General features: G+C 38.9%; 1 protein-coding gene across 1 annotated transcript in view; it reads left to right on the forward strand.

Annotated features, from left to right (window-relative positions):
- PTPN12 (protein tyrosine phosphatase, non-receptor type 12) overlaps positions 1–12,509 on the forward strand; it is a 91,567-nt gene that overhangs the window by 12,985 nt on the left and 66,073 nt on the right. The gene's annotated exons all lie outside the window — the stretch shown is intronic.

A 12,509-nucleotide genomic window follows, 5' to 3' on the forward strand; every position in this document is an offset into this window, starting at 1 on the left:
GATGTTTTTTCTGTAGCATGATGTTGCTGAGACCAACGGTTGTCTTATTATTATTTAGGGGAAAAGTTAATAAAAGGAAAAAAGTGGGGCATAAATATCCTTCAAATTATAGAAAAATTCTTTGTTGGTATAGATTTTTGGTTGTAGCCTACTTGCAAACCAGTTTGCGTGCTAAGTCGCTTTAGTCGTGTCTGACCATTTGCGACCCCATGGATTGTAGCCTGCAGACTCCTCTGTCCATAGGATTCTCCAGGCAAGAATACTGGAGTGGATTGCCATTTCCTTCTCCAAGAAACCAGTTTAAGTTGGGCAGGGGGAATATATGTGTATATATATATCTCACTGGAGAAGGCAATGGCACCCCACTCCAGTACTCTTGCCTGGAAAATCCATGGATGGAGGAGCCTGGTAGGCTGCAGTCCATGGGGTCGCTAAGAGTTGGACATGACTGAGTGACTTCACTTTCACTTTTTACTTTCATGCATTGGAGAAGGAAATGGCAACTCACTCCAGTGTTCTTGCCTGGAGAATCCCAGAGACAGGGAAGCCTGGTGGGCTGCCGTCTATGGGGTCGCACAGAGTCGGACATGACTGAAGCGACTTAGCAGCAGCAGCATATATATCTCACAGTAGAATACTGCCCTTGAGTATTCTACTGCTTTAAGGACAGGAACCAAGAAATGGCAGCCATCCATAACCTGGGTGACTATTTCAGCTCTTTGTGGTTCTGCATATTTATCAGTTTCTCCATCTAGAGCGGCTTGGACACTTGTCTTTGCTTCTCTGTGCACCTGCTTTACTCTTAGCTCTCCACATTTGACTTTCACTACACGTGCTGTTGAATAAAGGCATCTCTTAAGTGAGCTAACTTATGTTCCTCACTTTATCTCTGTTTAGATGAATAGCTCAGAATAGTTAGAATTGCTGTCTCACGTTCACATTCCTGAAATTCACATCCCATCAGTCAACCTGCTTCCAGTGAGATAGGTACTGTGTAGTATAAATGTGTGAAGTTGACCAGGATGGGAAGTTTGTTCAGATGTGATTGGTAGGGACTTTTCTTAGGGAAAGAAAGTTATAGTTCCTTAGCTTAACTAGACTGGCAGCCCAAGATGTATCTAATACAAAAACCTTTGAAGCAAAACTGGAGGGGAAAAATGAGCTTCTATTTTAAGGTTTCAGTCCCAAGTAAACTCCACCCACCTTCTTTCAGAGAAGGGACAAAGAAGCATGGAGTCCTTGTGACTTGAGAGAACTCTCTTGGCTCTGGCAGAGCATAATTTCACATATACAGTACATACTAAACCTTAAACTGTGTAGAAACTATAAAAGTAAGATAATCTATAAGCTGCTTATTTATGGTACTTAAGATTTAAGCTATAATTTTTCAGTGTTAAAATATGAAACCAGAACATTACCTTCTAGATGAAAGTATAATTCTAAAGATCAGATTTACCAGAGTATTATATCTAGTCATTTTTTATTCTCTCTCTAAATATACATCTGAAATTTATCACTGTCTGAAAGACTAATATATTTTCTCCCCAGTAGATTTTGCATGAATAAATCTAAATATAGTTAGATTCATCTAAAATTTAAGTACTTTAATACTGTGTGTTGCCTGGTTGTCAGTGTGTCTGTCTCTGTGCAGTCTGTCTGCCTAACTGTGTACCTCTTATCTTTATCTACTCTGTCCATTGGCTTATCTGTGCCAAAGATTCATTAATGGGTATTAGAGGTAGATTTGGATGTACTGTATAATTTAGAAATTTCCTGTAATTTATGCCTAGTTGTTAATAATTCTTTACTTTTAGTGCTGCAAATAGGTTATAAATGCCAAGGAAGAACATAGTGCAGATAGATACTAATATTAGGATTTTGCAACTATTTGAAGAAATTGAATATGTTTAAATGTTTATCTCTAAACCTATTCACTGGCATTAGTCGATGTTGCACAAAATAATAAATTTTATTTTTTCATAACTGTATAATTTAGGTAGTAGAAAATTAATCATTAAGGTAAGAAATACAGTTTTAATGTTTAACATGCCAGATGTTTTGATCTTTTCATTTTATGGAAAAGTAAAGAGGATGGGTATTTTAATAGTTCAAAAGCTAGAAACAGAAATACTTTGTGTGAAAAAGAGCATTCAAAGAAGTTATTATTAATTATAAGATATATGCTTAAACTAAGTTTTCTTGAATGGGTAATTAAGTAGGCACTGGCTGACTTTACTTTCTTGGCCTCTTCTTTCCTAGACGATGAAATATTATTATACCTAGTTTTTCACCTACCTCTTTAGTCTCTCTCCTCTATTATTGGCTCAGATGCAGCATATTTCCTGTTTTTTGTGCTCTTAGGTCTTAAGGGAAGTATAATTGAATACTTGAATATTTAAAAAATAGAAAATAATCTTACAAATCTTATAAAATATTACAGTGACATCAGTTATTTTTTTATATATAAAATTTCTTTTTATTTTTTTCTTACATGTAAAAATAAAGTATGAATTTTGTTCAAAGCATTTAACAAATTGATACTGCATGGTCATCAATATTAAAAGTTATTCTCATAATACAATGCTAGTCTCAAAGCTAGCTTTCTAAGAGACACAGCAAGACACAGTTTTTGCTGTTCTATTTCATTTTGAAAAATGGCATTATTACTCTAGCTAGAGGATGGAGTGGTAGCACTTTGACCAAGTTTCCATTTCCACTAGAACTTATATTAAAATTATTTCAAATTATACACTTGGTAAATCGCCAGCCATTTCTTCAACGCCTAGAAAACTGCTTCTCTGCTGCTTTAAGGGAAGGGGGAATAAATCAGCCTTCCATGTATTATTTTTAATACTATATTTGGAATTTTTACGACTTTAATACGTAAAGTATTTTTTAAATATGATGATGATGCTAAATAACAAAAGAACACAAATGGAATCTATTTTTTATCACGGCCTTGCTGCTACTGCTGCTGCTAAGTCGCTTCAGTCGTGTCTGACTCTGTGCTACCCCATAGACGGCAGCCCACCGGGCTCTCCTGTCCCTGGGATTCTCCAGGCAAGAACACTGGAGTGGGTTGCCATTTCCTTCTCCAGTGTCATCAGTTCTAATGCTGCATATTAAGAGTCTCAGACAATAATAAAACATTGGTATTTTTTCATACTCTACCTTCTTACGATGGCCGGTGGATTCTTTTTTAAGTATTTCTGGAAAATGCAATTTAATCTAGACCAGAAGTATAGATGAATATTTAACCAGCACATTTAATTTTCCCATTGTTGCTTTATTATATACCAGTTTTTATATTGTTTATAAGCCATGTTTTGTGTGCATATATTTATTGTTTATGCCATATCTAATATTTTAAAATATGTTCTAAGTGCTCTTACATTCTATTGGCCAAGGCAAGTTATAATGCCACCTCAACCTCAAAGGTTCAGGAAATAGATTATACCCTTTAAGTTGGAAGGACTACAAAGTCTTGTGCAACTTTAATATAGGAAGAGCTGAAAAACAGGGTTTTTTTTTTTTTTTTTTTTTTTTACAGCATTCTGTGTATTTTAATAGCCAAAGATTGTAAACAACGAAAATATCCATTAACAGGTGAACAGATAAACAAATGATGGTGGAATTCTACAACAGAATAGTTCTCAAAAATAAAATGGAAATCAACTACTGATAAATGTTGCAATATGGATGAACTCAAAATCATAATGGAAGAAGCCAGATTACACACAAAAAAGAACATGCTCTATGATTCTATTTAAATTCTGGAAAATGTGAACTAATCTATAGTGGCAGGAAGTAGATTAGTGGTTGTCTAGGAACAAAGTGGGCAAGAAGCAAGGATTACAACAAAATAGGATGACACTTTCAGGAATGACTGGTTGCTCACCATCTTGAGTGATATGATGCTTTCCTGTGCTCACGTGATCTGTCGTCTCCGACTCTTTGCAGCCCTGTGGACTGTAGCCCACCAGGTTCCTCTACCTGTCGTATTTCCCAGGCAAGAATACTGGAGTGGGTTGCCATTTCCTACTCCAGAAGCTTTCCTGGGTACGTGTATGTCAAAACTGCTCAGACTGTCCACTTTAAATATGTGTAGTTTATTTCAGTCATATTTCAATAAAGCATTTAAATATGCTGATAATAGTAATAATGTAGTGAGAGGACTAAGAAGAGTAAGTTTTTTTTCCTTCTCAAAGGAAGGACTGTGTGGAGCGTTGAAATTCAGAAGGACCTTAGGTCAGTCAGTATTATTGGACGTGCTTGTCTGCAAACTGTTACTGGTGGTGGTGGTGCTTTAGTCACTAAGTCGTATCTGACTTTTGTGACCCCATGGACTGTAGCCCACCAGGCTTCTCTGTCCGTGGGATTCTCCAGGCAAGAATACTGGAGTGGATTGCCATTTCCTTCTCCGAAAAACAGGTTTTTAATATGATAAATCTACAGCTTCCCTGGTGGCTCAGAGGTTAAAGCATCTTCCTGCAATGCAGGAGACCTAGGTTCGATCCCTCGGTCAGGAAGATCCCCTGGAGACGGAAATGGCAACCCACTCCAGTATTCTTACCTGGAGAATCCCATGGACGGAGGAGCCTGGTGGGCTACAGTTCACAGGGTCGCAAAGAGTCGGACATGACTGAGTGACTTCACTTTCACTTTCACCTTCACCATATGACAAGTGTAGGAGATATTATTATTACATAAAGTAGTTAAGACATAGAACTGGGACTTGAAATAAGGAGTAAGCCATGCATTTACCTGGGAGAAGAGTATTCCAGACAGAAAGAGCATTAAGTGCCCAAGTATCTGAGTTAAGAGTGTGTTGGGATATCAGGGAATCTAGTGTGCTTGAGCAGAACGAGGAAGAGAGTAGTAGTAGATTTAGTAGATTTGGGATAGTGTTGGGAGTTACGGCAAACCATCCAGGTTCTTGTAGGTCATTGTTAGAACTTGGGTTTTTACTCGAAATGACATGAGTTTACTTTTGGGTATGATGGGCTTTACCACTGTAGGTCAGTGGTAAAGAATCTGCGTGCAATGCAGGAGACACAGGTTTGATCCCTGAGTCAGGAAGATTCCCCTGGAGAAGGAAATGGCTATCCACTCCAGTATTCTTACCTGAAAGTCCCATGGACAGAGGAGCCTGGCGGGCTACAGTCGATGGGGTCACAAAGCGTTGGACACCACTGAGTGACTAAGCAAGCACAGAGAACACCAATTTGTAGAATTATTAACTAAACAAGCACAGTCAAAAAGAACATTTATAGAAATAACTAATATAGTAGAGCTGTTAGTGATTCATAAGTATTAAGACATAATAATCAAGGAATTGCTTAAAAATACTATGAATTTTTAGAATGAATACTAAATCAGTTTTCCACAGTAGAAGTAGTAAAAGTAGATTTAGAGGAAGTGTTCTAGGTAGCAGAATATTTATAATTTAAACAATAAGTGTTTGATTATAGGGGATATGCTCTAAAATAATGTACTCCCAGAGATTGTCAGTGTAACTACACTACACATTAAGTATTATGACAGGAGGTTTTGTATGACTCAGAGAAATGAAGCTGACAGTAAAGTGCCAAATCACCCTAATGGCCTCCCTTCAGTTCAGTTCAGTTGCTCAGTCGTGTCCAACTCTTTGCGATCCCATGGATTGCAGTATGCCAGGCTCCTCTGTCTATCACCAATTCCTGGAGTTTACCCAAACTCATGTCTGTGGAGTCGGTGATGCCATCCAACCATCTCATCCTCTGTTGTCCCTTTCTCCTCCTTCCTTCAATCATTCCCAGCATCAGGGTCTTTTCAAATGAGTCAGTTCTTCGCATCAGGTGGCCAGAGTATTGGAGTTTCAGCATCAGTCCTTCCAGTGAATATTCAGTACTGATTTCTTCTAGGATGGACTGGTTGGATCTCCTTGCTGTCCAAGGGACTCAAGAGTCTTCTCTGACACAGCAGTTCAGTTCTTCGGCACTCACCTTTCTTTATAGTCCAACTCTCAATCCATACATTACTACTGGAAAAAACCAAAGCTTTGACTACATGGACATTTGTTGGCGAAGTAATATCTCTGCTTTTTAATATGCTGTCTAGATTGGTCATAACTTTTCTTCCAAGGAGCAAATGTCTTTTAATTTCATGGTGACAGACACTTTCTGCAGTGATTTTAGAGCCCAAGAAAATCAGGTCTGTCACTGTTTTCCATTGTTTCCCCATCTATTTGCCATGAAGTGATGGGACCAGATGCTGATGGCCTCATCCTATTAGAAATTAGCTAGTACCTAAGAATAGTTACTTTACAAAGTGAGGCAAGAGAAGACTGCTTTTCATGAGATTTCCCTTTGTAGTCTAAAATAGTAGCTGAATTACAAGAGTTTTTCATTTTATTTTCAAATAAGTAAGTTCAAAAAGATCCATCATATTTGGGCAAACTTTTTAAATAGTTCACTAAAGGAGTGAGTATGCCATGTAAAGAGACTGGTGAAACATTTAGGGACAAAGCCAATCTGATTAGAGTGCTTTTTCTCCTGACTTGTATTTAAAGCACAGACATTACAATAATAAAGCTCAAATTTGACCTCACCAAAAAAACTGCAATATGAAAGGTAATGCAGAGATAAGCAGTGGATTAAGATAAAACACTTTTAACACATTTGATAGTTGGAGGATTATTATCTAAAATATAAGTAGCTTCTCTATATAAATAAAAAGAATACTCCAGTAGGAAAATTTAAAAATGCTAAGAAAATTAACAGAAGGAAAATGTAAATAATTACTAAACATGGGGAAAAAGTCACCAACCTATTCAATAATCAGAGAATTACAAATTATTTTAGCAGTTACTTTGGAGACAGGTCCATCAGATCCCACCAAACTTGGTAAAATTCAAAAATTGGTAATTATGGCAATTCAGAAATTGATAATAGCAAATGTCAGCCAGGATAGAGAAAAACTAGCTTTCTAGATCTGTTGATAGGTAAGACTCTTTTTGGAAGGCAAGAAGCTTAACTTGGTTGATTACTTCAAAGGGGAGAGAGATGGAGGAGAGGTGATTCCTTTTTCATTTATAATTATGTGCAGAAAAAGTTAACAAGTTTGGGACTGCTATCCTCAGAAAAGCCAGTTTGCAAGATTTGCCCTTGGTAGGTATCTGGGAACTTGGACTTTTGAGAGGCTTCTATCATTCCACGAGAATGGCTCCCTTTGCTCTTACTGTACAAATATGTTGTTGTTGTTTAGCACTAAGTCGTGTCAGACTCTTTTGCGACCCCATAAACTGTAGCCCACCAGGTCCTCTCTCCATGGGATTTGCCAGGCAAGAATACTGGAGTAGGTGGCCATTTTCTACTCCAGAGGATCTTCGCTACCCAGGGATTGAACCCAAGCCTCTTACATCCCCTGCATTAGCAAGCGAGTTCTTTACCACTGTGTCATCTGGGAAACTGTGTGTATACGCAGGCACACATATATATTCATTTCTAAGACTCTGTGGATAGGTTTTTATATGTATGTATTAACACCCATTTACACATTTTCCCCCTTGGCGATGAAAGATTGAAAACTTTCTTTGGTGACATTGTAGGTAATAAAATATAGAAACAAATCACAAACAAAGTGTTTTCAGGTATGTTATTTAGGACAAGGGACTTATTACTTTATTTGATTTATTTTTACATTTATTTTAAACTGGATGATGATTGCTTTACAATATTGTGTTGGTTTCTGCCATACATCAATGAATTAGCCATAGGTATATATGTGTTCCCTTCCTCTTGAAGCTCCCCCACATCTCTCACCCCATCCTACGCCTCTATGTTGTCACAGAGCACCTGGTTTTAGCTCCCTGAGGCATACAGCAAATTCCTACAGCTATTTGCTTTACATATGGTAATGCGAATGTTTCCATGACCCTTCTCCCACTGTGTCCACATATCTGCTCTCTATTTCTGTGTCTCCGTTGCTGTCCTTCAAATAGGTTCATCAGCACCATCTTTCTAGATCCCATATATGTGTGTTAATATACGACATTTGTTGTTTTCTTTCTGACTTTACTCTGTGTAATTAAGGCTCTATATTCATCCACCTCGTTAGCACTGACTTGAATGCATTCCTTTTTATGGCCAAATAATACTCCATTATATGTATGTACCACAGCTTTTTTATCCATTCATCTGTCAGTGGACACCTAGGTTTGCTTCCATGTCCTGGCTATTGTAAATAGAGCTGCAGTGAACATTGAGGTACATATGTCATTTTCATTTCATCCTGATTTTCTCAGGATAGATGACCAATAGTGGGATCGTTGGGTCATACGATAGTTTTATTGCTAGTTTTTTAAGGTATCTCTATACTGTCCTCCATAGTGGGTGTATCAATTTATATTCCCACCAACGGTGCCAGAGGGTTCCCTTTTTTCCACACCTTCTCCAGCCTTTCTTGTTACAGATGTTTTGATGATGGCCATCCTGACACGTGTGAGGTGATCTGTCATTGTAGTTTTGATTTGCATTCCTCTAATAATGAGTGATGATTAGCATCTTTTCATGTGTTTATTAGCCATCTGTCTTCTTTGGTGAAATGTCTGTTAAATGAACTTGTGCCTGCTTTTTTCGATTGGGTTTTTTGTTTTCTGATATCGAGTTGCATGAGCTCCTTGTATATTTTGGAAATTAATCCTTTGTCAGTTGGGCTGCTCAGGTGGCACTAGTGGTAAACAACCTGCCTGCCAGTTCAGGAGACTCGAGACACAGGTTCAATCTCTGGGTTGGGAAGATCCCCTGGAGAAGGAAATGGCAACCCGCTCCAGCATTCTTGCCTGGGCAATCCCATGGACAGAGGAGCCTGGCGGGCTACAGCCCACGGGGTTGCAGAGTCGGACACGACTGAGCGCGCACGCACGTACACTTTTATCAGTTGTTTCATTTGCTGGTCTTTTCTCCGATTTTAAGGGCTGTCTTTTCATCTTTTTTATAGTTTCCTTTACTGTGCAAAAAAGCTTTAAACTCAATTAGGTCCTACTTGCTTAGTTTTGTTTCTACTTCCATTACTCTAGGAGGTGGGTCATAGAGGATCTTGCTCTGATTTATGTCATAGAATGTTCTGCCTGTGTTTTCCTCTAAGAGTTTTATAGCTTCTGGCCTTACATTTAGATCTTTACTCCATTTTGACTTGATCTTTGTGTATGCCGTTAGGAAGTGTTCTAATTTCATTCTTTTACACATAGTTGTTCAGTTTCCCCAGCACCACTTACTGAAGAGACTGTCTTTTCTCCATTGTGTATTTTTGCTGCCTTTGTCAAAGATAAGTTACTCATAGGTGTGTGGATTTATCTCTGGACTTTCTATCTTATTCCATTTAAATAATTACTTTAAATTACACTTCATTTTCTATCCGTTTCATATATCAGTATAATGGTAAACAACACAGATGAAATTTCAAGTATCATTTTGTTTATGACTGTGCTGGGTCTTCACTGCTACATGGGCTTTTCTCCGGCTGTGGCCAGCGGGGGCTCCTCTCTAGTTGTCGTGTGTGGCATCTCATTACAGTGGCTTCTCTTGTTGCTGAGCCCAGGCTCTAGGCGTGCGGGCTTCAGTAGTTGTGGCTCGTGGGCTCTCGAGCACACGTGCAGTAGTTGTGGTGCAAGGGTGGAATTCTTTACCACTGAGCCACCAGGGAAGTCCCTCAAGTAGCATTTTAAATGTATACTCTCCAGTTATACAGACTATATTATCTCAACTTACTGAACTGAGTAAGTTATAAGTGTGATAATAGGGTGCCAATTCATTGACTATGTGATGCTCTGAATGTGATTATCAGTGCCAGTTTTGTTTAAAAGACTTGTCATATTTCATTGTATATGTGATACATGGAAGACCCTACGTATTGTGGAGGAATTAAAATAAATAGAGCAGATTATCTTTGGCAGATAGAAAATTAAAATCTTGGGTGGCAGCAGTAGTAGTAGTGATGAGATAAAACTTATAAACAAATGATGGATAGAAGAAGGAATGAAATACATGACTAGGATCTACTTTTGGAATATATGCTACATAAGGGCAGGTTTATCTGTACCACCTAAAAGAATACCTGACGCAGAGAGTAGGTTAGGAAAAAAATGATATACGACATATCCTCATGAGGTGATAATTGATTCTTACTTTTTCCTTTGATAATAAGTGTCCAGATACAGTATGTCAACAAACTGAGAAAGTGGTTTTCTTTTTTTTTCCCAAGTATAGAAGTTAATTCACTAGTCAGTTCAGTTGCTCAGTCATGTCCTACTCTTTGTGACCCCATGGACTGCAGCACGCCAGCGCTCCTTGTCCATCATCAGCACCCGGAGTTTACTCAGACTCATATCCATGGAGTCTGTGATGCCATCCGACCATCTCATCCTCTGTCGTCCCCTTCTCCTCCCCCACTTCAATCTTTCCCAGCATCAGGGTCTTTTCAAATGAGTCAGTTCTTTGCATCAGGTGGCCAAAGTATTGGAGTTGCAGCTTCAACATCAGTCCTTCCAATGAATATTCTGGACTGATTTCCTTTAGGATAGACTGGTTGGATCTCCTTGCAGTCCAAGGGACTCTCAGGAGTCTTCTCCAACACAGCAGTTCAGTTCTTCAGCACTCAGCTTTCTTTATAGTCCAACTCTCACATCCATACATGACTACTGGAAAAACCATAGCCTTGACTAGACGGACCTTTGTTGGCAATGTCGCTGCTTTTTAATATGCTGTCTAGCTTGGTCATAACTTTTCTTCCAAGGAGTAAGCGTCTTTTAATTTCATGGCTGCAATCACCATTTGCAGTGATTTTGGACCCCCCCCCCCAAAATAAGTCTGCCACGGTTTCCACTGTTTCCCCATCTATTTGCCATGAAATGATGGGACTGGATGCCATGATCTTTTCTGAATGTTGAGCTTTAAGCCAACTTTTTCACTCTCTTTGTTCACTGTCATCAAGAGGTTCTTTAGTTCTTCACTTTCTGCCATAAAGGTGGTGTCACCTGCACATCTGAGGTTATTGATATTTCTCCCGGCAATCTTGATTCCAGCTTGTGCTTCCTCCAGCCCAGCGTTTCTCTTGATGTACTCTGCATATAAGTTAAATAAGCAGGGTGATAATATACAGCCTTGACGTCCTCCTTTTCCTATTTGGAACCAGTCTGTTGTTCCCTGACCAGTTCTAACTGTTGCTTCCTGACCTACATACAAGATTTCTCAAGAGGCAGGTCAGGAGGTCTGGTATTCTCATCTCTTTCAGAATTTCCTACAGTTTATTGTCATCCACACACTCAAAGGCTTTGGCATGGTCAATAAATTAGAAATAGATGTTTTTTCTGGAACTCTCTTGCTTTTTCCATGATCCAATGGATGTTGGCAATTTGAACTCTGGTTCCTCTGCCTTTTCTAAATCCAGCTTGAACATCTGGAAGTTCCTGGTTCACAGATTGCTGAAGCCTGGCTTGAACAATTTTGAGTATTACTTTACTTGCGTGTGAGATGAGCAATTGTGCAGTAGTTTGAGCATTCTTTGGCATCGCCTTTCTTTGGGATTGGAATGAAAACTGACCTTTACCAGTGCTGTGGCCACTGCTGAGTTTTCCAAATTTGCTGGCATATTGAGTGCAGCACTTTCACAGCATCGTCTTTTAGGACTTGAAATAGCTCAACTGGAATTCCATCACCTCCGTTAGCTTTGTGTGTAGTGATGCTTCTTAAGGCCCACTTGACTTCACATTCCAGGATGTCCAGCTCTAGGTGACTGATCGCACCATTGTGATTATCTGGGTCCTGAAGATCTTTTTTGTACAGTTCTTTGTATTCTCGTCACCTCTTCTTAATATCTTCTGCTTCTGTTAGGTCCATACCGTTTCTGTCCTTTATTGAGCCCATCTTTGCCTGAAATGTTCCCTTGGTTTCTCTAATTTTCTTGAAGAGATCTATAGTCTTTCCCATTCTATTGTTTTCCTTGATTTCTTTGCACTGATTACTGAGAAAGGCTTTCTTTTCTCTCCTTGCTATTCTTTGTAACTCTGCATTCAAATGGGTAGCTTTTCTTTTCTGCTTGCTTTTTCACTTCTCTTCTTTTCACAGCTATTTGTAAGGCCTCCTCAGACAGCCATTTTCCTTTTTTGCATTTCTTTTTCTTGGGGATGGTGGATCCCTGTCTCCTTTACAATGTCACGAACCTCCATCCATAGTTCAGCAGGCACTCTTGTCTATGAAATCTAGTCCCTTAAATCTATTTCTCACTTCCATTGTACAATCGTAAGGGATTTGATTTAGGTCATACCTGAATGGTCTAGTGGTTTTCCCTACTTTGTTCAATTTAAGTCTGAATTTGGCAATGAGGGTTCATGATCTGAGCCACAATCAGCTCCTGGTCAGTTTTTGCTGACTGTATAGAGCTTCTCCATCTTTGGCTGCAAAGAATATAATCAGTCTGATTTCAGTGTTGCCTATCTATCTGGTGATGTGCATGGTAGAGTCTTCTCTTGT

The sequence above is a fragment of the Bos indicus x Bos taurus genome, chromosome 4, assembly GCF_003369695.1.
Source record: "Bos indicus x Bos taurus breed Angus x Brahman F1 hybrid chromosome 4, Bos_hybrid_MaternalHap_v2.0, whole genome shotgun sequence".
In the NCBI taxonomy this organism is placed as follows: domain Eukaryota; kingdom Metazoa; phylum Chordata; class Mammalia; order Artiodactyla; family Bovidae; genus Bos; species Bos indicus x Bos taurus.